This window comes from Lathamus discolor, chromosome 6, assembly GCF_037157495.1.
Source record: "Lathamus discolor isolate bLatDis1 chromosome 6, bLatDis1.hap1, whole genome shotgun sequence".
Taxonomy (NCBI): Eukaryota; Metazoa; Chordata; class Aves; order Psittaciformes; family Psittacidae; genus Lathamus; species Lathamus discolor.
In genome coordinates, this window is record NC_088889.1 from 25542414 (window position 1) to 25569853 (window position 27440).

Sequence of the window (27440 nt, forward strand, 5' to 3'; positions counted from 1 at the left end):
GAAATATTTATTTGTCTATCTATTTACTTATTTAATTTAGTCACCTCAGATAAGTTGAAGCTGATATTGTAGTTCTCCCTAACAATACCAAAGCTTCAGATTTGGTAAAGTTCATTGAGAAAATGGTGATATTAAAATATGTTTAATACGTATTTTATATAATGGGATCTATCTTTTGATATATTTCTTTTAAAGTTTACTTTCCCTCGTTCCATTTAAGCTTCTGGATTAACTGCTGTTGATTTCAGTTTCTAGAATATTTTCCAGTTTTGTAGATACATCTAGGAATTTTTGTGGTACATTTGTAGAGTAAGTTATTACTGTATAAGGGTTTGACTAACAGGATAGGGCTGTTGGTATAAATATGCGCAGTTGCCATAATATATAGTATTTTTCTTAGCTCCTAATTTTAATGAAGCTTTTCTAATGCATCAAAAAACCCACAATGGTTGCATTAATAACTCAAGGCAAATGCACTTGGTCATTAGACAGTTCTTTTTGTTGGGCAATTTTGTTTTGTATCATGTCTTCCTCCAGTAAGATTTAATGAGAATAACATTCATACTATAGTGAAAATAAGCCACAATCTAGTATGTGTAGTACTTTTTGTTAAACACTGGCTTTCAAGTAATACTATAAATCATTAATGATAAAGGCATTCCTCAAGGGTCAGTACTGGGACTGGAGCTGTTTAACGTATTCGTTGCTGACATGCTGTGGGATTGAGTGCACCCACAGCAGGTTTGCTAACGATACCAAGCCGTGTGGTGCAGTTGACGTGCTGGAGGGAAGGGATACCATCCAGAGGGACCTTGACAGGGTTGAGAGGTGGGCATGTGTGAACCTCATGAAGTTCAGCAAGGCCAAGCGCAAAGTAAGTCCTGCATGTGCATTGTGGTAATCTCAAGCACAAATACATCTTTGGCTGATAATGAATTAAGAGTAACCCTGAGAAAAAAGACTAAGACGTATTGGTGGATGAAAAACTGAATACGAGACAGGGGCCAGCAGTATGTGCTTGCATCCCAGAAAGCCAACTGTATGCTGGGCTGCCTCAGAAGCAGCATGACCAGCAAACTGAGGGAGGTGATTCTCCCCCTCTACTCCATTCTCATGAGATCCCACCTGGAGTACTGTATTCAGCTGTGGGGTGCCAGACACGAGAAGGATGTGAGCCTGTTGGAATGAGTCCAGAGGAGGGCCATGAAGACAATCAGCAGGCTGGAGCATGTCTTGCACAAGAATTTGCAAGAATGCCCTGCAAGAATGCCCTGCAAGAATGCTGGAGAAGGACTTTTTGCAGGGGCATGCATGTAGTGATAGGACAAGGGGGAATGGCTTTTAACTAAGAGCGGGTAGATCTAGATTAGGTATTAGGAAGAAATTCTTCACTGTGAGGGTTGTGAGAGACTGGAAGAGGTTGCCTCAAGAAGTCGTGGCTGCCTCATCCATGGAAGTGCTCAGGGTGAATTTTCATGGGGCTTTGAGCAACCTGGTCTAGTGAAAGGTGTCCCTGCTCATAGCAGGGGATTTGGAGCAAGATGATCTTTAATCTTCCTTCCAACCCAATCAATCTGTATTTCTGTGACATGATATTATATGAAATGAAAGTTGCTCATTCAGTTGAAAACAACCTGTGTAGCAGATATTAAAAATCATGTGTCAAGTTGGTCACAATATAAACATGAAAGTGTTTCTCCAAACAATATATAATTATTTTATTTCACTTGCATTCTGGCTCCTAATTCTTTAAAACACATTCTCTTCATATTGTGAAGCTTGTATCACAGTTGCGAATGCTAGAGATTTAGTTATTGTAGTTCAAATGAGAATTCCTATTCTTTATTAACCACAGGACTCATAAGAGCTGGAGATTGAAGGAAAACATGAAATGTTTGTGAATCATTCCATGGACATAGTAATTTCTTCAATTATTATCTCATTGTCAAGTCTCCTGGTAGGAAATACTTGTATGTTCTGAAATTAATACCTGTTTCGTATTTGTGTTTTACTTTTGTGCCTGCTAGTCAGTCTTTAACTGATTTTGAACAGTCGTTATAACCCAGTCTATATTAAAAGGTCTAGGCAAAATTAAATTATGCATATTTGTGAGTTATATCTGGCACTAAATAAATAAGGACTCACTCCTGTTTAATATATCATAAATCTTTAATGGTATCCTATGGTTTGAAAAATAATGCCTGTATCAATATTCACTGTTTATTGGTTGAAATTGCTGTTTTCCAGTAGAAGAGTGTTGTATCAGCTCTTTTGCATGTCATTTGTAGTGATGAATCTGATTCACTAGATGTACTTGAATAGAACAAAGGAATTCAAAGTGTTAATATTACAGCATTCTTTGTGTCGTAGTTCTTAAAGTCAGTCAGTTTCAGACTGCAATCCAAATTAGATTCTCCTAATTTCTTGCAGCATATCATACCAGTTTTCAAAAAAGTGGTGCCTAAAATATTTATGCTCTGTAATAACCATCATCTTCTTCAAAAATTTATAATACCCTTGTCTGTCCAGAATAGCCTATTATTTCAATGGTGCCATATCACTTGTCTTTTTAAGCTGCCTTTATTGTTTTTATTTAATGATGTATTGTTGTGTTAAGTGGTTTCTTCAGACTACATTTATTTTCTTTGATATGTGACGTTATCCTGTTGATACCCTCTATGTTGAGGTCTTACATTTGACAAAGTGATTTTGCTGAAACTGGAAGTTAAAATGATACAAGGTTTCTTTTCAAGCCATAATTCTAGCAATTGAGTCTGTTTGTGTGATATGTATTGGCAGAACAGAATGAGTAATTTTGCAATGAATAATTTATTTGATAAATGTAGATTCTCACTTCAGTATGTTATAAGAACAAAGTAGTTACTTTGAGTTATTTATTGTTCAGATTTAACCAATTTTTATAATCAGAAAATTACTCTAAAATTGATAGATATTGATAATTTCTCTGGGAATATTGACTCAGATAAATTTGAAACTGGAGATTAAGTCTAATTAGTTAATTTCTGGTACACGGTAAACACGGTTTCTGCTACCAAATTGAATGAACTTTTGAGTGCCTGGCACTGTTATTCATCATGTAGCTTTAAAATATGGTTCCTATGAATACTTGTGCATCAGTTCAGAAGCTCACTTATATATAGCATATATATATATATTATTGCTTGTGTGTTCATGGAAAGCATATATAAACAAATTTGAGCATATTCAAGGTGAATTTATTTTAAAACGTGTGAAGGGAAAGAGACTATCAAGTTTACATTATTTAGCTGAGCTTATAAATTATGTAATTTATGGCTTCATCCTGTTCCAATTCAGATCTGCTCACTTCAGTGGAGGAAGGCTTTTTAGGAAGTGCAGAACTGATTGGGAATGTGGAAAGGTCTGACACAGCTTTCTGCTGTTTGAGCCGCTGTGATACTGGCTGAATCTCTTGCCCATGGTTCTTACCCTCAGTTCCACTGGTTTGTGTGGCACCAGTGGAAAACTGACTGACTGAGAGTTATGCCTGGTGGGGCATCCCTGTAGCAGGTCTGTGCATGTCTTTGCATGGTCTGCAATTTAAGGAGATTAATCAAAAATCTCAGTCTCCCCAAATTGGGCAGCAATTTACTGGAACTGCTAGGATTTGTCCCCATGTTGGCAATTAAAGTTACATCTGTGCTTCTATCTTTGCCTGTAGTTTACCAGAAGAAGGTGCAAAGGTTTAAGGTCATGACAACATCTGCCTGTCCTGTCAGGAAAACAAAAGGGGTGTGAATTCTTGGCTTCAGAGATTTTGTTTGCTGTAATTAGATTGCTGAGAATGATTTTTGCTCCTGCCGTGTTTGCTTTCTGAAGTGAACACTGTATATAGCAGACAAAAATAAACGTTCTTAAAATAGGAATTGCTATCTGGAAAAGCGAAAAGTGCGATGTGGTCTTCACCTATTCAGACACAGGTCAAATGAGAAGCTCTTCAGAACTTAGTGAATAGAAAAGAGTAAGTGCAGGATCTCTGAAATGTTATACTGGAAGTAATATTCCCAAGGAAAAGAACAGATTTCTATCTGAACACATAATGTTATGCTGCATTTTTTCTTAATGGGCACTTTGCTTACAACAACAACAAAAAAGGTAATTTTGGGGGTCATTGTACATTTATTTAGGGTAGAAAGATGTACTCTGCCCAGTGAAAACTTCATCATTAGTAAGGGAAAATAGTCAAACACATTCTTTGGTGGCTATTTTAAGAATTTCACCTGAGTTCTTTAGACCTCACGACCCCTTTCATTATTGTTAATATCCTGATGGAAACGTGTTTTCAATCTCCGGCATTTCAAGATTGTAAGTAAATAATTCTGTCCCTGAACCATAGTGCAGATTAATTACTAGCTGGGAATTGTTCCTCTTGAGCAGAGAATATGAAAGTTTTTAACAAAGAGAATATTCATTAATCTTGTGAGATGTTTTTTTTGGAAGACAGATACATATTTCTGAGGGGAAAAACACTAACAAGCTTCAGATAGAGGGCCACATTTTCTGTATACTTGTATATTGCATGTGTCCCAAACGATGTTATAATAGCTGTATGTCCTTGTAATGTCAAGTGCAATGTCTGGCTTCTATGAAGCAGAATATTTGTTCTGAGATATTAAAGCATTAAATGTGCATTTTCAGACCAATATGAAGACTCTTGTTTAAACAAGACACTTGAAAAAATCAATTGCTAACAGTATGAAGAAAATTATTCCAAAAAAGACAATGGAAATATGGAAAAAAAGTAGACAAACATATATTGCTCTAAGGGCAGTATAATTAAAAACAGTGTGTTCTCTATCTGGAAATTTAATCCCTAAAGGAGGTGGATGGATAAAAATGACTGTATACGTAGCTACCTTTATTATAGTTTCTTACATTTTTTTACTCAGTGAGCTTCATTCATGTTACTTCAATATTAGGTGGAATGATGTCGTCGCAGCTCTAGCTTGCAACATGAGGAGTGTTGCTTCAGAAGCTTGCCAGCTCTGAGGTTATGCTCTAGGTCCTCTTTAGCTTGCTTTATTCTTCAAATTTCATTTAAGTCACTATGGCTTGCATGTATTATATATATTCTTCTCTGATCCATACATTATCTGAGTCTGCTGTAGGTTTTAGGTGGCAGGCTTGGTTCATAACCGTTAATTTCAGAGCACTGCTTTGGTCTTAGGAATCCTAGCAGCAGTTTCTGATATCAGCAAAAATTGTGAATGTTTCTCAAATACTAGTTATCTTTGGAGATGTAGACTGAAGATCAAAATTTTTCCCACTGTTCACTTATAAGTAGGGTAAAGTTAGATGAAGTTCCTCTCTAATAACAAAAAACACTTTTCAGTTGAACTTAAAGGGCAGAGAATCCTTTTGACAAAGAACATTTAGGAATTTGCAAAGCCTTCCTGGAACAGCTCAAAGGGTGGTTCAGATAGAACAGATGAATTCTATAACATCTTAAATGGGGGAAATTAAAAAATAATAATAATAAAAAAAAAAGATTCTAAAGGCTGAAAGGATGAGAAAGGAAAAATATAACATTGGGAAAGAATAAAGGTGCCGTAAACCCCAAAACAAATAGGAATAAAAGTCTACTTTTGATTTATGGCCACTAGAAGGGATGTTCTTTGCACGCCTTAGACATCTGCATTTGCCATAGATGTATTTTTTGTATGGCTGCACCCCCAGTGCAATAGGTACTTGGTTGTTATGACTAGAGATAACAGCAGAGTTCAGGGTCATGTGTGGTAGGAGACTGTTGAGAAGGTAGGAGAGTTTGCGGACATTACCATCAAATAGTCGGAATAACCAAGCCCATATACTTAACTGTTGGTGTCAGGTAAAGCTGTTAATGAAAGCAAATGCTTGAAATGAATTTCTTGCTGCCATCTTGTGTCTAAAGGCAAAATGGCAAGGAAATTTCTAGAGTTCCAAGTACTGATTTTACATTCAGCATCAGGATATTCCTCTTATTCTTCTTAGCACCAAAGTGTAGATAAAGGCCAGCCCAAATAGGAAAGTATTCAAGATTTGCCCTTGAGAAGATTGGGAAAGTGTAATTTAACTTTTGCACAATATCCTGTAAATTTTTGGTGAGCAGTTCTCCGAAGAGTGACAGCTAAGGTGTTAAAAATTGCTCTTCCCAAGCCTGTTCCCAGCAGAACAGTTTTATGAGGTGCTAGAAGAAATGCTTAATAGTATTATTTCCATGATGGATAGGGTGGAGCCTGCATTTGCAATATTGGTCTTCCTATTAGTTTTCTCCATGAACCCAGTCATAGTACACCTTCTAGCAACATTGTACTGTGCTCCAGAAAGACCCTAAAAGGCTGTTGTCCTGTTAAATACATATCATTTAGTAGAAAGAATTTTATAGCCTACAACATGGTACTTTACAGAATGATCTGACAAACTTACATGGAGATGATGTTACCTGTTAAATAAGTTTTTAGATCAATTTCCTACACAGTTCTCTTAATTCCACCTCTTCTTGCTCATGAGCCTTTGCTTCCCTGTGCTCCCATTCTTATGTCTTTCAAGTACCATTAAGTATTTAACTCTTCTGCTTCTGATTGAGCTGAAGTTTTTGGCTGATGGGAAAGGCTGTTACCCTGGACTTTCTTATAGGAAAGCAGTGCCATTTCCATTTGTTTTCAGAAGGCCAGCTGTAAAAGACAAGCAGAAATTGACTGCTGCTGTAACAGTTTTTGTGGAAGAAGGTGCTTGTGCTAGCAATAGCTCTGAGTTGTTTCCTAATGCTTACTACTGACCGAAATGATGATGAACATCCATTTACTTCAACAGCTTTATTGCAAATATCAGAAGAGACTGTGACATCCATATTTACAATGTAATGTTAGAAAACAGTGGTAGTAAGAGAATATTGGAGAAAGACAGTACAAAATCAGTTCACATAAATGGGTCAGCGGAAAGAGATTTTCAAAGCAGAAGAAACAGACAATCTTGCACTGAGGACAACCATCCACCATGTTCCCTCTTCCATGCTAAACTACACATCTAGATAATTTGGCCCTTTAATAAATGTCTGACTTTCTTTCAAATCTGTACCTGGTAACTGACCCATCTTGAGTTTGTTCAACAGTGAGTCATAGCAGTGTCGTTTTTTGGGTCATTTTTAGAAGATCTACGTTTACTATGTTGTCTGCACACCTAAATGTCTTCAGTCCTTATCTAACAGTCAGTACAGTGTGAGAAATCGGTACACAACTTCCTCTTCCCTGTCAAACAAGTAAACATCTTGGGGGGTTCTTGGCTTGAAGAAAATGTTCTGTGATATTAAAAGTAAAGTCAGTCAATGGAGCTTACAGTTTTGGCTTAGATCAGTGTTGACTGAGGTCTCTTTAATGAATTTATGTCTACGTAGATGAGGGTTGGAATTATGTAAGTGCAGAAAACATCTCTTCATTCTGTAGGCTCTAGAAATGTTGTTGGCGTAAACCACTGGAACAAACTACCGAGGAGAGAAGTGAATTCTCCCTCTCTTGACATTTCTAAATAAGACTAAATGCCTTTATGGAAGATATATTTTATTCAAACAGAAATGATATGGCTCAGTGCAAAAGTACCTGGATGAAACTCTTTGGCCTGTATTATACAGTCAGATGTCTTTTTGGACCTCAAAATCTAGCGGTCTTCAAAGTTTTCTTTGTCTTACTTTTTTCACTGTCGTGTTGTTGGTTTTATTTTTTGCTTCTTAACTAAGACTGTAGACTTTTGGGGAGCCAAAAGTGTTTCTGGAAAATTGCCTGTGGAAGGACTGTAGAGAAGCTAGTAAGTGGTTGAGGGCTGCCTTCCTGCTGACAGTAATACTACATAGTTACTGACATACTGAGGCACTAAACTGGAGAAGTCATTCTCAAAAGAATGTGGAAGTTACTGTAACATGCTTAAGACATAGTTAATAGTAAGTGAAATAGCAGACAATGTTCATTAGACATGGCCCATCATTACAGTTCAGTGCTAACATGGTTTGAGGTGACTTTCAAGTTCTACTTCTCAAAAGCTATTATTTGAGCTTTTTTTTTTTCTTTGGGGGGGGTGCTTTTTTTTGTTTTGTTTTCATTTTTAGTCACACATTGCAATGTCACGTAACACTTGGTTCTGAATTTATAACTTAACCCTGCAACACTGAACTCTGGATGTTCATGTATTTTTTGGAGACGAAAGCTTAGATGCTGGCATAGAAGAAAACAGTGTCCTGAAAGGAGTGTCTGGATTTAACATCCATCATCAAACTGTTTAGCATTGTCAAGAGCCCGTTTGTAATCAGTCTGCTAACAGAAAAGTGATAGAGCGGCTACTTTCCTGGAATTAAATAACTGAAACCAAGACTTGGGGTCAGTCTTTGGTGCATACGTATCTGTAAACAGAGTTGGCTACATTTCTACTGGGAGTTATTCCAGAAAATACACAATTGTCTGTAGAGATCTAAATACAATCTGCAGTGAAGGGAAGGGGAGATTTTCCATTTCAAACAATCTTTAAGTTATGTCACATAGAATAGGGATAATCTAAATGCTCCAGAAATGCACTAGCTATGGATGCACTTTATGATGAAAGATTGGAATTGAGTACAAATAGAGACAGCCAGATGCTCTAGAGCACGTGTTCTTCACTGCTACCATTTCAGGATAGTGAGGTAAGGACTTTGGTAATGTTATGCTTACATGTGGCCTCTTTCATAAGAGAGCACAAAATCACAGAATCACAGAATCACAGAATCCCAAGGGTTGGAAGGGACCCAAAAAGATCATCCAGTCCAACCCCCCTGCAAGAGCAGGGTAACCTACAGTACATCACACAGGAACTTGTCCAGGCGGGCCTTGAATATCTCCAGTGTAGGAGACTCCACAACCCCCCTGGGCAACCTGTTCCAGTGCTCTGTCACTCTTACAGTAAAGAAGTTCTTCCTGATGTTAACGTGGAACTTCCTATGTTCCAGTTTACACCCATTGCCCCTTGTCCTATCACTGGATATCACTGAAAAAAGCCTAGCTCCATCATCCTGACACCTACCCTTCACATATTTGTAAACATTGATGAGGTCACCCCTCAGTCTCCTCTTCTCCAAGCTAAAGAGACCCAGCTCCCTCAGCCTCTCCTCATAAGGGAGATGTTCCACTCCCTTAATCATCTTTGTGGCTCTGCGCTGGACTCCTTCAAGCAATTCCCTGTCCTTCTTGAACAGAGGGGCCCAGAACTGGACGCAATATTCCAGATGCGGCCTCACCAAGGCTGAGTAGAGGGGGAGGAGAACCTCTCTTGACCTACTAACCACTCCCTTTCTAATGCACCCTAAGATGCCATTTGCCTTCTTGGCCACAAGAGCACATTGCTGGCTCATGGTCATCCTCCTATCCACCAGGACCCCCAGGTCCCTTTCCCCTTCACTACTTTCCAGCAGGTCACCCCCCAACCTGTACTGGTACATGGGGTTGTTCTTCCCCAGATGCAAGACTCTACACTTGCCCTTGTTAAATTTCATCAAGTTTCTCCCCGCCCAACTCTCCAGCCTGTCCAGGTCTCGCTGAATGGCAGCACAGTCCTCTGGTGTGTCAGCCACTCCTCCCAGTTTTGTGTCATCAGCAAACTTGCTGAGGGTGCACTCAGTTCCCTCATCCAGGTCATTGATGAAAATATTAAACAGCACCGGTCCCAGCACCGACCCCTGAGGAACTCCACTAGTCACAGACCTCCAGCTAGATTCTGCGCCATTGACCACAACTCTCTGTCTTCTTCCTTTCAACCAGTTCTCGATCCACCTCACTACTTGATCATCAAGCCCACACTTCCTTAACTTATCTATGAGGATGCTGTGGGAGACAGTATCAAATGCCTTACTGAAATCAAGAAAAACTACATCTACCGCTCTACCATCATCCCTCCACCTAGTCACTTCCTCATAGAAGGCTATAAGGTTGGTCATACATGACTTCCCCCTCATAAAACCATGTTGGCTGTTCTTAATGACCCCCTCATCCTTGATATGCCTAGTGATGGAGTCAAGAATAAGTTGTTCCATCATCTTTCCAGGGATGGAGGTAAGGCTGACCGGTCTATAATTACCCGGGTCCTCCTTCTTGCCCTTCTTATAGATTGGTGTGACCTTTGCCATCCGCCAATCCTCAGGCACCTCGCCCATTTCCCACGACTTACCAAAGATGATGGAAAGTGGCCTAGCAATGACCTCCGCCAGCTCCCTCAGCACCCGTGGGTGCATTCCATCCGGACCCATCGATTTACAGATGTCCAGTTTGCATAGCTGATCCCTAACCCAATCCTCATCTACCAAAGCAAACTCCTCCTTTGTCCTGACTCCTTCTGGGGCTATAGAAATCCGGGGCCCTCGGGGAGAGTCTGCAGGAGTAAAGACAGAGGCAAAGAAGGCATTCAGCACCTCTGCCTTCTTTATATCCTCTGTCTCCAGGGTACCCACTTCGTTCAGCAGTGGGCCTATATTGCCTCTTGTTTTAGTTTTATTTGCTATGTATTTGAAGAAGCCCTTTCTATTGTCTTTAACCCGACTAGCAAGATTGAGTTCCAAGGAGGCCTTAGCTGTCCTAATTGCCTCCCTACATCCTCTAACAACTGTCCTATATTCCTCCCAAGCGGCCAGCCCCTCCTTCCATAATCCATAGATTCTCCTTTTCCACTTGAGTTTGCCCAGCAGCTCCTTGTTTAACCACGCCGGTCTCCTAGATCCCTTACTTGACTTCCTACTCATTGGGACGCTCCGATCCTGAGCTTGGAAGAAGCGGTCCTTGAACGCTAACCAACTATCTTGAGCCCCTTTACCGCCTAGTACACTTTCCCATGAGACTTCCCTTAGCAGTTGACTGAAGAGGCCAAAGTTGGCCCTTCGGAAATCCAGAACTGTGGCTTTGCTAGGTATTCTATTCCTCCCACACAGGATCCTAAACTCCACCATCTCATGGTCACTGCAGCCAAGGCTGCCATTGACCGTCACCACTTCGACCAAACCCTCCTTGTTGGCGAGTACTAAATCTAGCAGCGCTGCTCCCCTAGTTGGTACGTCCACCATTTGCATTAAGAAATTATCATCAATGCACTCGAGGAACCTCCTAGACTGTGAATGACTGGCTGTGTGAGTCTTCCAGCAAATATCGGGGTAATTAAAGTCCCCCACGACGACTAAGGCATGTAGTCGCGAGGCTACTTCCAGTTGCCTGTAGAAAGCCTCATCAACTCCTTCGTCCTGATCAGGAGGTCTGTAATAGACCCCCACAACTGTATCACCCGTGCCAGTCAGCCCCTTGATTCGTACCCACAGACATTCCACTTGCTCCTCATCCGACCCCGGACAGAACTCAATACATTCTAGTTGCTCTCTCACGTAAAGAGCAACTCCACCACCTCGCTTTGCCGACCTATCTTTCCTAAAAAGGACATAGCCATCCATGACCACATTCCAGTCATGTGAACTGTCCCACCATGTCTCTGTAATCGCCACTAGATCATAACCTTTAGCCCGCACACAGACTTCTAACTCCTCCTGTTTATTCCCCATGCTGCGTGCATTGGTGTACAGGCATTTCAGGGAGCCAGTCCTAGTACCCTTTTTCCCCTGCGGGACAGGGTCTAAAAAGCTATCCTTTCCCACAAGTGAAACAAGAGATTGATAGTCCTCCTTAGCCCGCCATACTTCAATCCCTAGCATGTTCCTCTTGGGCTTGTCCCCAACAGGCCCAGTTAAATCCCCTCCCCCCTTCATAACTAGTTTAAAGCCCTGTCAATAAGCCCTGCTAACTCCTGCCCCAAAACCCTTTTTTTTCTCTGGGACTGGTGTATCCCGCCTGTCACCAGCAAACCAGGTGTCCCATACAGCAGCCCGTGACTGAAAAACCCAAACCCCTGCCTTTGGCACCAGTCACGTAGCCATGCATTAACCTGCAGAGTCTTCTTATATATCCCTTCACCCTCGCTTGCAACAGGTATGGAGGCAAACACCACTTGCGCTCCAGACCCTTTAACCAGCCGTCCCAGGGCCCTGTAGTCTCTCTTCATTGCCCTTACGTTCCTCGTAATAATTTCGTCACTGCCAACCTGAAAAACCAGCAGTGGGTAGTAGTCAGACGGCTGCACCAGTTCAGAGAGCTTCTTTTTAACATCTCTAATCCGAGCCCCAGGCAGGCCTAAATGTTTGTGCTGAGCTTCGGAGCTATTATTACTAGATGTTACTGTACCTCAGAAAAAAATTCAGTGACCTAGGAGGAACGAATTTTTTTTAAAAAACAGTACTTAATAAAGGCAGTTTCCATATGATCTCAAATCTATGAGAACTGGCAAGGTTTTTCTAGGGACATTATGACTGGCATATAATAGCAGTAATAATAGTTCTTGTACCATCCTTATGTGTCCTCTGTGTGTTTTAGTTTCTTGATGTTATTTTTCAGAATAAATCTGAACTGTATTTTTTCATTTCAAACTTGCCTCTTTGTACTACCTCCTTATGTTTCTGCGAATTCATACTTATTATTTACAGAAAAATTACTTGAAAAGAAGGATGGGCTGAAAAGTTTGGGATTTGCTTGTACCATCAAGGAACCTTTTTCTTGCAGATTCCAGTTTGAATCCAGGCCAGGCCAGCAGAGGAAGACTTTTAGAGCTAATAAGAAAATGTCAGATGTGCTCAAGCAATAGGACATGTGTATGGAACCATGATCACCCTCTATTATCCTTTCTAATCTCCTGTTACTGATCACAGCTAGGGCCACTTAACATCATCTCAGTAACTGGGTCCTATTCCTGATGGGTTGCTCCTGACATCTAGATTGTACTCAGTAAGCTAGCAATCACTTTCCCTTCTGCCAGCATCTACATGATATCACAATTTGCAACCTTGTTAGCAGTCTCATTTCTAAGTCCATGTGTGATCAGGATCTCAGTCTTTTTGTTCGGTATTTCCATTCATTTGGAGTCATTTCATTTACTTCATTATTGCTCTACTCAGTCTTGGAGAAGATATAGTATTCTGTAATTTATAATGGTGCTGATTCCTTTGATGAGACTTAGGCAGGCAGGAGTGCAAAAGCCCTTATAGGTTGTCCAGCCTGCTAGAAGGTGGACTGGTCCATCTTTAGTATTGGGAGCTGCTCTGATATTCAGCTTCTGAGACCTTATGGCCCAGCCCCAAGGCTCTGGCAAGGATAAGTGTCCCCATCCTCTCTCTCTCTCCTCTTACCTGTGCAAATGGCTCTATCTGGGATATGTATTTACTAATTGGTAATAGCAGTGTTTTCCTCAGTGATGTATTTATATATTTAAAGAGTACATAATGATCATTTGTATGTCTGCCCTTCCACAGCAGTGCACAAAATGCTTTATTATTCTTCAGATAACGGAGCTGTACGTGCTTACACAACTTGCAAAACAGTTCTTTAACAGAAGTGATGCTTAAATATATTTCCAGACTTCTTGCCTCCTAATGACGTGGTTTCCTCTGAGACTTCCCCTTAAACAAAAATCCTTTGATTCATCATCATGACAGACCCATTCAATAATAAAAGCCACTGAAATAAGCATCATGTATTTTATTGGTGTTTCTACACATTGAACTGTAGGGGGAGGTAAGGTCAGACATTGAATAGACAAGGCAACAACTCACAAAGTGATGTACAGCATTTATTTGGTGTCCAGCCAAGGATTTGCAATGCTTTTAAAATGGTAAAGTATATAGCAAATATCTGATGTGCCAAACCACAGAAGACAGTTGATGATGGTTATGGAATGTAAGAGACTGTAAGTAGTCCCTGTAGTGTATTTACTATACTGTACATTTTGCACATGCTATTTATTATGCTGCTAGTAAAATGTCTGTAGTCCTTTTCCTCCCATATTAATATTATCATGAACAAAGACCCAGCAGGAGAGTTTTACTTACTGTGAAATCAGAGCTGTACTTGCTGTCCCCTTCCTCCCCTGAAAATCAAGTTAGTATTTTCAGGAATGAACAATATAGAACTGTTTTATTGCCATATAGAAGATTGTTCTGGAAACAAAATTAGATGTAACATTAGAAAAATAATGTTTCAAACAAAAACCCAACAGTGACACTCCAGACCCCAAAATAATTATGCTAATTAAGAAATCAGAGAAAGATTATGTCTTAAACTTGTCCCATACAACTTGATGTTTTAAACACTGTCCCAAACAGTGGGAGAGACATTGGTTTGATAGGTGGACCACTCGGTGGATAAAGAACTGGCCGAATGGCCACATGCAAAGAGTTGTGGTCAATGGCTTAATGTCCGGCTGGAGACCAGTAACGAGTGGCATCCCTCAGGGATTGGTGTTGGGATCATTCTTGTTTAACATCTTTGTTGCTGACATGGACAGTGGGATTGAGTGCGCCCTCAGCAAGTTTGCCGATGACACCAAGCTGTGTGGTTCGGTTGATATGCTGGAGGGAAGGGATGCCATCCCGAGGGACCTTGACACTCGTGTAAGGTGGGCTGATGCCAAGCTTATGAAGTTTAACCGTGACAAATGAGAGGTCCTAAACCTGGGTCAGAGCAATCCCAGGCACAGCTACAGACTGGGCAGAGAAGAGATTCAGAGCAGCCCTGCGGAGAAGGACTTGGGGGTGCTGGTCTATGGGAAAATGAACATGAGCAGGCTTCGGTGTGCGCTTGCAGCCCAGAAAGCCAACCGTATCCTGGGCTGCATCAAAAGGAGTGTGACCAGCAGGTCGAAGGAGGTGATCCTGCTCCTCTACTCTGCTCTTGTGAGACCTCACTTGGAGTATTGTGTGCAGTTCTTTTGTCCTCAACATAAAAAGGACATGGAACTGCTGGAACAAGTCCAGAGGAGGGCCACGAGGATGATCAGGGGACTGGAGCACCTCCCGTATGAAGAGAGGCTGAGGAAGTTGGGGCTGTTCAGCCTGGAGAAGAGAAGGCTGCATGGAGACCTCATAGCAGCCTTCCAGTACCTGAAGGGGGCCTATAGGGATGCTGGGGAGGGAGTCTTCATTAGGGACTGTAGTGACAGGACAAGGGGTAACGGGTTAAAACTTAAACAGGGGAGGTTTAGATTGGCTATAAGGAAGAAATTCTTTACTGTAAGGGTGGTGAGGCGCTGGAATGGGTTGCCCAGGGAGGTTGTGAATGCTCCATCCCTGGCGGTGTTCAAGGCCAGGTTGGATGAAGCCTTGTGTGAAATGGTTTAGTGTGAGGTGTCCCTGCCCATGGCAGGGGGTTGGAACTAGATGATCTTAAGGTCCTTTCCAACCTTAACTATCCTATGATTCTATAATTCTATGATTCTAAACTTTTCCTATTCTCCATTCATTTACTTCCTTATGTCACTATCCATTTTCCCACCACCGCCATCACCACCATTAATTTCTTTTGTATTGACTTTTCTCAACCTGACATGTCTACAGTTCCATCTTTTGGTCCAATGAAGATGTGATCTGGCTAGCTGCAAACTTGCCATATCACTTGCCATGGGCAATGTAGCTGCACCAAGCCAGAGCGCAGCATATGCCAGACAGCTCTGCAGGTGGGAATAAAACTTCTGTGCTTCTGCTAATGCCTAAATGGGATGCTCCATCACTGTAGTGTGAAGACATCTGAGGGCTTCCTGAGAGGCTGGCAGTGTATTTTGTTGTCCAGCTCTGTCAGATCCTCAGGACAATAGGTGACATGGCATTAGTTTTGTGTGTGGCCAGGCACGCCAGAGCAGGGCTGAGTGCTTGCTGTATAATCTGATTCTCCATTTTAAAACTCTGAGAAATCCTGAATTTTACATGTTTGTTTTTTCCTGTAACTTATGCTGGATTATCCCTTAGATTCTGTTCTATTTTCACTTGCCCTGGTATACCTAAGCAAATCAGTTTAATTCAATTACAGGGAAGCTTAATGTGGTTTTAATGTTATCCTCACAAAAACAAACCAAAAGAAGTCTGTCTGGAGGTGTCTGATTTGAATTATTACAAAGATATCTAAGGTCTAAATGTGGATTAGTTTTCGGTACAAAAAGAGTCTCTGAGACTGAGACTTCTGTCCTTCAAGTGGTTAGGCTGCTACTTAAAGTTTAAGAGTGTCATGTTTAAGGTGGGACTCTCACTTGCATGTTATTGCAGATGAGCGTGTTTGTCAGACTGAAGTCTACAACTTTCTTCTCAAGGCATCTATGATTTACTGTGTGTGTTTGCTAGGCAACTTGAACAATGCACCTTTATTCTCTTTACAGCAGCTATGGATCAGTTTCTCTGTGTTTGTGGAAATTCACATTTGGCATTTTCAGAAATGCCTGAGCCAAGCTCAAACCTCAGTGTTTGGATATGGGGTGATGGTAGACACATGTCTTGTCAGTTCCACAGTTTTGTTATTTTTTAAATGTATTTGATTATACACTGGGCTTATATAGTGAAAACAAAGCTTTCATTAGTCTGGATTGGGAGGGGCTGTGGTTGAAGACAGGGGAGAGAAATGACAGAAAAGGATCATGGAGAGGGAGACAGGGAAGGATGAAGGAAGACAAGCAAGCAGTGGTGCTACAGCAAGTGAGGACAAAAATTCTGGAGACACCATTTCAGAGATGAATGATTAAGAGCTGCTCCCTCTCAGCTCCTTTGGATAAGTTTAGAAGTGAACTGGTGATCCAGATATGCATTCTGAGTCGGGGCTACAGGTACCTGTTTGTCTGTGTGTGAGGCTGCCTGAACAAGAAGCTTTAGGATCAAATTGAATGGAATATGGTAGTCCCTTGATAAGTACATTTTAAATTAAATTAAAATTGTTTGATTTTGATGCTATGCTTTTTATGGGTTTTGTATCATCATGGGATAAACTGACAAGTGGGGGTGAACAAAGCCTATCCATATTCCTCCTTCGTAAGGATGTATTTTACAAATCAGAAACAATTACAATACCTGGATCTCAGCCAGACAGAGCCTGGGACAGAGTGGCTGACCAATCACATCTGTTCTGCGCTTTCTCCCCAGGACCTCTTCTCAGGTTAGGAGCAGTAATGAACTTAACCCATTTGGGGATAGTTTATGGTGATATGCAGAGCATGGCAGGAAAGTGCTCTGAAGTTTTCATAAACCTGAAAAGGCAGAGAGCCTAAACTCTAGGGAAAATATCTCTCTGAAGATGAAGGGCAAGATTCTGAATTGATGTACATCTCTCTAACTTGGCATCAGTAAAGCTATGCTGATTTACACCAGCTGAAAAATCTGGAAGGGAACAATGCACTTTTTGTTTAATTTTATGTGCTCCTCAGACCATCCGTCACATTCAGTTGGAGAGGAATAACATTTGGTACATGTTTAGTCTTGATTTTTATTTTTTTTTCCTTGAAATGGGAAGTGAATTAAATTAAGTGAAGACAGAATAAGGCAGTTGTGTTATTAGAGCTAGATGAACAATCTGAAAAAAAAACCAAAATAAAATTAAAAACCAATTTGTCAAATAATGTATTTGACATCATAGCAACATGCATTATTTCTTACAAGAATTGGTAGAATTTAGAGAAGTAGATATATTGGATAAGACTAGATTTACGAAGAGCTGGCTATATGAAACTTTGGCTAATCCCTCTCTTTCACAGTATGTTACATAGCCTCTGTCTGTTACACCTTTATCATCCACTGGCATCACTGAGTGCTGAATGTCATCAGGAGACCCAAGATCCAAGGTTTATCAGTTCTGTTTTAGGAACTGAAAGGGAATTTGGGCTGGTCTCTGCCTGTACTTGCTGAGCTTATTTTGCTGCAGTGGTTAAAACCATGTGCAGTACTGCTGTGCATCCTTTACAAATGGCTCGTTCTGAAGAGCGGGTGGCTTACTCAGAGACAGGAGCACTGTGCCAAAGGAATAGAAATGATTTATGGACTGAGGTCCATGCTCATCCAGAGAAGCAAGTGATTGTAAGCAATGCCTATTTCTGCCTAAGCCCATTGTCAGAAGTGAAAAGGAGGAACAGGTGATGCCAAACTTCTGACTCTTTCATGTGCAGGCAATTTTATACTGCAAACTTGCTGAGGACCTGGCAGGCTTTTTGTCCATCACTGCAAAATGCTGGTCCATGCATCAGGATTGTCACAGAGCAGGAAATGACTGGTGCCAGCACAAGTTTTGGAGCAGTTTACTTCTCCAGTGGACCAAAGAATTGGATTGTAACTCTGGGACTTCCCATTTAGGACTTTTTCTGCTGCTGGGGAATACAGATATTAAATAACCATTATTCCAGCCTGATAGTAGGTCATAGTCCAACCTGTACTGCCTTAAAAAAAAACAGTTTAATGTAGAAAAAAATATTCCTAGAATATCATTCTCAAGGCTACCAGCCAAGCTGTGGAAACTGCCCTTGCAGTCAATGGCAAATAGTTGTGTGGGAAATGTACTTCGTGTTTCATAGAAAATTTTATGATTTCTATTTATTATATTTTGCATCCTAGATCAGAAAATAAAAGAGGTATGTGATATTTTCAACAAAGCATGCACTAAAAATTCCCTGTTCTGAGCAAGTCGCAGTGAATCTGGAAACACTGAAGAAGTCAGGTTTACCTCCCAGGTAGCATGGCTGGGACAAATATCTGGGGAGTCCAGGGAGCAGACCACATTGATACTCAGCAAGGCGGATGAGGCAGGGCTGTGGTGAATCAGCCACCAACCAGCCTCAACATCAGGGAATGCCCAGTTTGAAATAGGTTTACTCAGTATGAACATCAGGTTAAACCACAGTGAACTGCAGTGGGAGAAGAAATGCTACTTAGCACAAATTTAAATCCCTTTTCTTCCAGTGCAGGAAACTGATGGTAGAAGAACAAGGAGGCTTGCTGGCAAATCACTTTGGGAAGAAAATGGAAGAGAAATGATTGGCTCTGGCTTCTGATGATGCGTGAGGAAGACCTGAGTGTGCATTTTATCTGACCTACAAACTGCGTGTGGAATGTGCATTTTCTTGTGCAAGTGTGGTAGGCAGTTTAATGTTATGCCCTTTACTGAGAGAGGCAGTGAAGTTCAACTGAGTTGAGAGTGGAGAGTTTCTTCAAATCACATAGCAGCCCAAGTAAGTAAATATTATGTGGGTTGTGCTGGTACATAGTAGTACAGCAAATGTTGCTTCAGAGTTGTTCAGTCTGATTCAGTGGCTACCCAACATATTTAGTGCCAGAGACCTATATAACAATATGCTGCTCTTGGACACATAGTTCCTGAAAACATAAATCCCTGTGTGTGGTTACTGCACAACCAGTATCTGACTCATTGCTTCGCAAAGCACTTTTAGTTGCTTTGGAAACACGATGGTATGCACTATCCAAACCCAGTAACCATGCTGCTCCCGTAACAGTCTGCTATCTCAGAGCTGTCAAAAAACTGCTATTGATTATCCACACCATAGCCACTAGGAACTTCATGTGACAACCCAAACAGGATACTGTAGCTCCAAGGACTCTGAATCAACCCCCTTTGTGTTCCAGATAATGGATAGCTCTCAAGAGGTGTAAGCAGCATATAGTCTGTTGCAAAGTATTGCACAGTTTTCTTTCCATACAGTAGGGGGTAGTAAAATACTCGGAGACTACATGTGCAAGGAACAAGCACCAAATAGTAGAGCAACTGAATGGAAAACAAACAAAATGTCTATTTTTAAACTGAGCTAAATCCATATAATTTTAAATGGGAGCCTTTTAAGTCCTTCAAAAACAAGTTCCTTAAGTGTTTGAATGATGCTATTTAAATGTGTAGTAACTTGGCCTATTAAAAAAAAAGTATTAATTGCCACACTTTCAGGATGAAAGTATTAAACGTTTTAATCATGCTCTGCATGTTTAGGGTGCAAACAAGAGTGCTCATTGTGAACCTGCCAATTAAAGTAGCTGCCAATAGGGAAAGGAGACGTGCCTGTGGCTTGCTTTGGGTTAGCTGAGGTCATGTCTACAACTAATGCACAGGATCTTAAAGAAGTTTGGCGTCTGAATGTGTGAAAGTCCCAAGCAATAATTCATTCTTTCTATTCAAAGTTTGTAGCTATTTTGGACTGACAACAATGTTTACAGAAGAACATCAAGGTTTTGTTTTTTTTTTTTTTTGCCCCCCCCTTTTTTTTAATTTTTGAAAAACATACAGTGCTTTAAGGATGCAAAGGGCTGTCAGTGATGTTAGTGCTAAGAGCCCAGTTACAGGATTACTGTTTTGATACAGAATACTGCACATGAACGTGGTCTAGTCCAACAGGCAGCCCATAAACCATTGAGGAAATCCAGGGGAAGCTGATGTCAATAATCATGTGCTGCTTGTCAAGGAATGGTTTAAAGCTTTGCTGTTTCAGGGCTTATGGTTTTGAATTAACAATTTAATTTCTACTAAGTCATTGTCTGCATGTGTCTGTAGTACCATTTAACAATACACAGGGTATTTCAATAATGTCACATTTCTCTTCCAAACAGTGCAGAAAAAGTAAATTTTTAATTTTCTCAGGGATTTCATAGAAATGCATAACCTGTGGAATTGGTTTCCAGTCATGTTCACCCACCAAGCCTGATAAGACCTAAGTCCCAGCTCACTTATTCCAGTGTATGTTAAGAGCAATCTGAATAACACACTGCACACTGGCATAGAGATCTGTGAACAGCTGAGAATCTGGCTTGCTGTTCCCTATTGCAGGAAGAAAGCTGTATTTAAATCCATATATAAAATAGAATATATTTATTTTGCATTTCTGCAGAGGTTTAAAAAAGTTAGATTGAAATAATGCATTTCTATCTCAGCTGATGGGGCTTCATAGGAAGATTCTGAAGAAGATACAGAAGTCCTTTGGTGATTGTATACTGAATTTGTGTTATGTAAAGCTTTGCATTTTATTGGTAACTATTACTAGAGATTCTGAAGTAAATTAAAAAAAAACAACCTGTAAGCCAAATCTACTTTATTTTCAAGAATCTCCAGCTATCACTCACATATCCTTGCCAAATATGTCATTTCTCTTAGCAACGGTATAGATGGCTTTAACAAGTATTTTTAACCTGTGAAAGAAAGTCACGGAGCTCACTGCTGAAATGTTATGTTCAGATACCTAAGGGCTGGATTTGGTAATAAATTGCTTTTTCTCTTCACAAGACCATGGAAGGTATTCTTACAGGACATTCTTAGTGTTTCAGTGCAGGTGGTTTGGATAGATAATTTGTCTTTCCAATTCAATCTGGCTTTACTTTTATCTGGTATTACAAATTACTATATGTGTGATAAAACACACATCTTTAGGAAACATATTAATTCTACAGAGAGAGAGGCTGGTGCAAAGATAGAATTAGTTATATACATATTTTGCTGTAATTCATCCACATTTTACAGTTAATTTGCCACCTGAGTTAGCTTGGAGTAATTGTTAGATGGCATCCTGGTTTCAACAAGAAATTTCCAAAATTTCCTTCCAGTTTTGCCTACAGGTAATGCATAGTACAGTCTTTAGTGCTGTTTAAGATCTCTTTAAAACCAGGTATTTCTGGGATGGCAGATGTTAGCAGTGGAGATGCTTAGTTGGCATTACGTAGTCAAAGGCTGACCAGTCCTTTACCACCTTATCAATGGTTTCTGTCATCACTGTGGGGTGTGTAAGACAGAATGATGTGGCAACATAGCTGAATCTGGTTGTATACGTGTCACAACTACAAATCTGTTCCTGAATATAATGTACCTTTTTTTCCAGGTAGTGAGTAAAAGCACAGATAGTACATGGAACTTCTCACATCCCACTCTATATCTCATTCCCATCTTTGGACTGGTTACCAAGTGCTCCAAGTGCAAAATAACCTCTGAGTTTAATATACCAGATTTTGCTATCTCATTCAAACCATCTTTTTGTTAGACATATTGATAATTAACAATGCCAGTCAAATACTCTGCTTTCAAGAGTAAATCAAGTGGTTCAGGCAGACCTGCAATGAAATTGCATTGCTGGTGTCCTCTTTTAAGCCTTCTACAGCATCTTGTCTTCTTCAAGGCTCTCTTTTAGACTGAGTTACATAAATAATAGTGCTAAATGCTACTTAATTGTTTAAAGGTTAGTTGTAAACGTTGGCCGCTCTGCTTATTATAAGAAGTTTGCCAGACTCTGTGTTCTTTAACTTCTTAATCTTTTCAAAGAGTCCTTTTAATAGCCACTATGGTTTAATTCACCAGTTCTTGAACTGTATTCTGGATTACTGATTTTCAAACAGTAGGTCTAGATTCAAATTTGCAAATAAGGTTTGCAAGGCTCATTTTATAGTGAGATACTTGCCTGGCCATCAGGAATGGAAGAGGGTGTGCGTAATGTTCACTTTTCCTGCAAATAGGTAGCCTCATGGTTATATTTGAAAATTAAACAAACAAACAAACAAACAAAAAAAACCCCACCCCTTGAGAACCTGTTTTAATGTCAGATCCACATGACTGTCAGGAATAATCAGGAATAAGAATGCTGTATCACTGTGGATAATTACCTTCTTTCTTTTTTTGTTTTGTGGGAATTTGTGATCGATAGGGTTGCGGTTTCAGAAAGGAAGGCTGTATCACCTGATTTGTTGCTGGATTTAAAAGGGTTTTGAAGGCGTCTGGTGCAGTCATAAGGAAATATTTTAGTTTCAGTGTTCCTGGACACATCTTCAGTTTAAGGAAGGTTTGGGATAAGGCTAGGGAACTGGGAAAAAACATGTTAGGAAGAGTAGTATGGCGTAGGCAGGAACATATGCTTCGTATTAGGTATTCCAGTACAGATTCATCCTCTCTTTACAGTACATGTTAATTTTAGGGCTAGGGCTAGAATCATTTTTTCAGAAAAGAAGGTAGAACACCATTTTATTCTTGCATTCTGCAAGACTGGCAAGGATAGGATAAGAGTTTGCATAACTGGGAACAAATGCCTTACAAATTGGTCTCTTGGAATTTATAGATTTTAGGCTTAGGTTTTAGGGTGTCATTATAACTGAAAAGAGGGAGGCTTCGTCAGCCAGGCTATCTGTTGGATTGTTTAGGACCAACAGAGATTAGAAAGAATGTTGTTTGCTAATGAATCTCAATATTTTTTTCTTCATGAAACAGCCACTTGGTTAGCTTTTAGGTTTTGGTTAAAAACAGGATTAGGGTTAAGAAGAAAATGCTTGTTGAGCCTAGCTTGTCACAGGCTCTAGAATGGCTTCAGGAACAGAAAGCGAGTTAGTGTCATGAAGGGCAAATGCTATTATTCAGATGTCTTACAGAGTTTGTTCACCTCAGTGGGAAGGGTGATTTAGAAAGACAAATGAAAGGTGAAAGGTGATGATACAGTTAGTGCCTTTAATGTGTTTTAGCCACAAGAATTGGTTCACTGCCCATATATTAAGTAGGGTTATATTGGGTGTTTATCTCCTGTTTGGGGAAGGAAAAGGTTTGACCTGATCATTTAGGATGGGGGATGATATTAACAGCTGATGTTTCATGCTCTCAGATTTCTACAGGGAATTTTGCAATTACATTTCAGGTTAGGTTAGTATTAATTTAACTTTCAAGTGTAGAAAACAGGCTTGAAGAAATCAATGTTCTGTTGGATTCTTCACAATCATCAGAGATAACACCTGTTTCACCAAGTCCTATTAATCTGTGTTAGGTTTCACTCTAGCTATTGCTTACCTGGCTATAATCATAACCTTGTGATTGTGTAGGGACTTGGGAACACAAAGCTTTTTGTTTCCAAGATGCTATTGGTACCTTAGCACAGCTCCCAGGACGATCAGTACCATGATCTTCCGAGGCACAAAGATAAATACATAAGATAAGATTTTGGTGTGAAGAATTATAGAAAGGAGTAGGATGTATAAAGTGAAACCAGGAACTGGTAATTTCAAATTAGGCAAAAAAGTTACTTTTGCATCACGTTGTATTATCAAGATCCTTGCCAAAAGATATTGTGGACAGTAAAAATAGTCAAAGGTGAAAAGTCCTTGGATGAAAAGAAAAAGCCATCAAGGGCTATTAAAGATAGACATGATGCTTCAGAGTCAGTAATTGCAGACCCACAAATCGCTGGAGGCTGCAAAAATATTCTGGGGAATTACTGCTGTATAATACACATTCTCACACTTTTTTCCTGGGAATACACTTTGGGTGTCATTAGAAAAGTCTGCTGGGCAAACTGGATGCTTGATCTGAGCAAGTATAATATTGGAGTGTCTTTATAAATTCATCTTGTAAAAAACGGATCAAATACTGAGCATATCTGGATAAGCATATGTGTTACTGGAGTTATCTGAATACTGGTTTTTTTCAATGCAAAACACTCACTATCTTTGTCATCTTGCTGCATATTTAAAAGGAGAAGACAACTACTCTAATAAGATTAACCTGATACTTTGCATTATTGAGTTTATGGTGCCTTCCCATAGTATCTATGATCAGACAAGATGGTGTCAAATGAATTGAGTATTTTTTTTTCTTTTGCAGTTTCCTCTTTACCAAAGACAAAACTGAGGGAAATTTAATAATTAAAAGCATAATATATCTTACGCATCATGAGCTGTCTTGCAACATAAATTGTCCAGTTGCTGATAAAGCAAGTTCCAAGTCTACTAAGCACTGGCTGCTCAGGTTTAAGGAGTTGCCCTCAGTTGTCTTTTACTGGTTTTGCTGTGAATATAGTGAATTTGCCACAGTGTCCTCAGTCACACTTTACGATAGGACCCTTATTGGCTGAAATCATCAGTAGTTCTTTTTAGGCATTAAATTAATATCAGGGAGTCAGGAAGAAAGATTTGGTCCTTTAAATTGCCTGCAGGACCTAAAAAATTTCTGTATTTCTCAGGCATAAATGCAAAAAGGTGCAAAATGTCAGGTTGCAGACAAACCTGTAGATACTCAGGACAGAGGCTAGTAGTTATTCTGTGTTTATTGGAAAGTTCATAGGGCTTGCAAGTGTATTTCTCATCAGAGTGAATTTGGAGACAAAGGGTAGGATGTACAAAGCGACAGGACCAGAAAAATCTGTTCTGGGCTTCTGTATTGTATTCAAAACTGCTGGCCATTTCTGGGAATCTACCTCCAGTGATACACTTAATAAGACTCTTAACTCTGTTCTTCCCATTTCATGAAAGACGTAGGGGTATCCCTTGGTGTGGGTGAGAATTTATTCAGTGCCTCAGTGTTCCCCTGTATTCATTATACCACAGCAAATTTAACTCGGTCCAGACATCTGCCTCTACTTGTGGAAGATGGCTTCTCTTAGCAGAGAATCAGTCAGACATACCTGATCAGTCTGAATCTGGAAAGGCCACAAGACTGATGTAAAATGTAGAGGAGAATTTCAGCAGCTTGTTTTTCTACTGAATACCAAACTATATTCACCTTTTCACTTCAGGTAAGTTTGGTTTTCATGTATCAGTTTGGGTTTTTCTTTATTGTCTGGGACCACTGGTGAAGAATAAAGTCATTGTACCTTCTGCCCTGTGCTTGTTTGAGCAAAGAATACCTGTGCACTAGGATTTCTTTGATGATAATGAGACCTTCAAATTACAATGTCTTTTGGCTTTTCTAATGTCAGAAGTATGCAGGAGAAAATGTTTCGGAGACATGATGATTACTTGGGGGCACCAAGTGGTAGAAGACAGCAGAACACAAAACTCTAAAGATTTCCAACAGTTCTTTTTACTTATGAGATTCAGCTTCATAATTCATACTTCTTACAAAGAGTTCTGGGTCCCCATTCTGTGACAGACACTTTCTATAGTCTGGATGCATGCAGTATTTGCAAACACAGTAGGAAGTGGTGATAGAGTGTGTCCTTGGATGCCCTGTGATTTGCAGCAGCAGGAGAGATGATCTTGTATTTAGTATTAAACAATAGCTCACTATAGAATTTTTTAAACTAGAGTTGGCTTCTCACCATGTCCCAGAACCAACCTGGCATTTCACAATAGAGGAATCAAAAGTCTTTCGGCAGCATCTGATGTCATAGTTACTTAGAGCTTATCTCAGAATTTGGCTGGCATGAGTCACTCTATCTGTACTCAGCTGTGTAAAACAGACAAAAAAAAGTGTGGGTGTCAGTAGTACTATGACCTTTATACAGCATTTAGCAGACTGGGAGAAGGTAGGATTGTTATTACTCTGGTTTTAAACTGCTAATACATATTTTTTTTCAATAAAGGAAGCCAGTGTAAGCCTATCATGAGAAGTCATATCTCTGCAAATGGGATTTCATTTTGATCAAAGAACTCACAAGCAAAATGACAGTGGATGTGCTTGGACAGAAGTATTGCACCTCTCTCTACACTGTTCTGACATGGGTGATATGTTTGCTGGCTTGAGGGAAGGATGAGTCCTATCTTTCTTTCGTGAATTAGCTAGAATTGCATCGGGAAGCAAAAAAATTGATCGTTGCTGGGTGCAAACATCACTTTCGGTGCTCAAAGGTTTAGTTTGTGTTGAGGTGCTGCTGAATTTCTTCAGAATAAAATATTCTGTATAATATGCAAGTATTACTAATCTGCCAAACCTCTGAGGCTACTGGGGTAAAACTGAGGTTTCTTTAACAGCCTGTGATCTGGCCAATCTGGTCTGCTTGTAATACGCAACATTTATCACATGTGGGGCTTGGCCAGTATCATATATCAATTGAATGCTACTTAAAGAAATATTTAAACAGCAGTTAAGCTGCAAGTGAGCTATGGGTTATTTTCACAGGGTGGTCATCTGCCACAGATAATTATGTGACAAAAACAGCACAGCTTTGTATCCTGATCCTTTCCTATTTTCTTCTACCTTTAGGAAAGTAAAAGTATGTTATTTCTGCTTCCTGTCTTACACAGGTAGTGATTGAAAGCATGAAGGTATGTTAAAAAATAAAATTATTGTATCAGAAAGTCTTTTTTATATAAAAATATATTAATAAACAGGAGGTGGTACAAGATTAAAACATTAAATCAGGAGCAAGACAGAACAAGATTTTAGAACTGCAAACTCATTGTCTTTATTGTGAATTGTGTGATATGTTTTGTTGTCTTCAAAGTTCCATCTTCTGGGGGCATGTAGAATAAGGACCATGCCTTTCTTTTAATTTTGGTTATCTTTCTGACTACAGTAGTTGAGAGTAAGATTTGAAAATGTAAATTTGAAGGACTGCAGCATGAAAAGATTTAACAAACTGGAAGTTTGAGCAGTCTGCTGGTTGTACCAAAAATTTAAGTTGCCAATCAGACTTCTTGTCTGAGTGTCCTTCAGATGGTCTTTCTCCCAGAAACTGGAGTGGTGTAGTTGGATCATGGGCTTGTATCAGTAAAATCGGGTAGGTCTGTTCTGATCTGTTCCCAGTTGAAGCTGGGATTGAGCAAAGCTGCAAAGTCTCCCTCTGTTACAAAGATCATTGTAATTTTTGCACACTTCATGCTGCATCATATACACTCAGAAATG

At 39.9% G+C, this 27440-nt stretch overlaps 1 long non-coding RNA gene across 3 annotated transcripts in view; it reads left to right on the forward strand.

The window, feature by feature from the left end:
* Positions 1-27440, forward strand: part of LOC136017081 (uncharacterized) — a 136208-nt gene that overhangs the window by 49155 nt on the left and 59613 nt on the right. Inside the window, exon 5 of one of the 3 annotated variants that reach the window (XR_010613825.1) lies at positions 18821-18854. The exons of the other annotated variants lie outside the window; for them this stretch is intronic. This is a non-coding gene — a long non-coding RNA (uncharacterized LOC136017081). Of the gene's footprint in view, positions 1-18820; positions 18855-27440 lie in introns of those variants that run through there. 3 annotated transcript variants of the gene reach the window in all.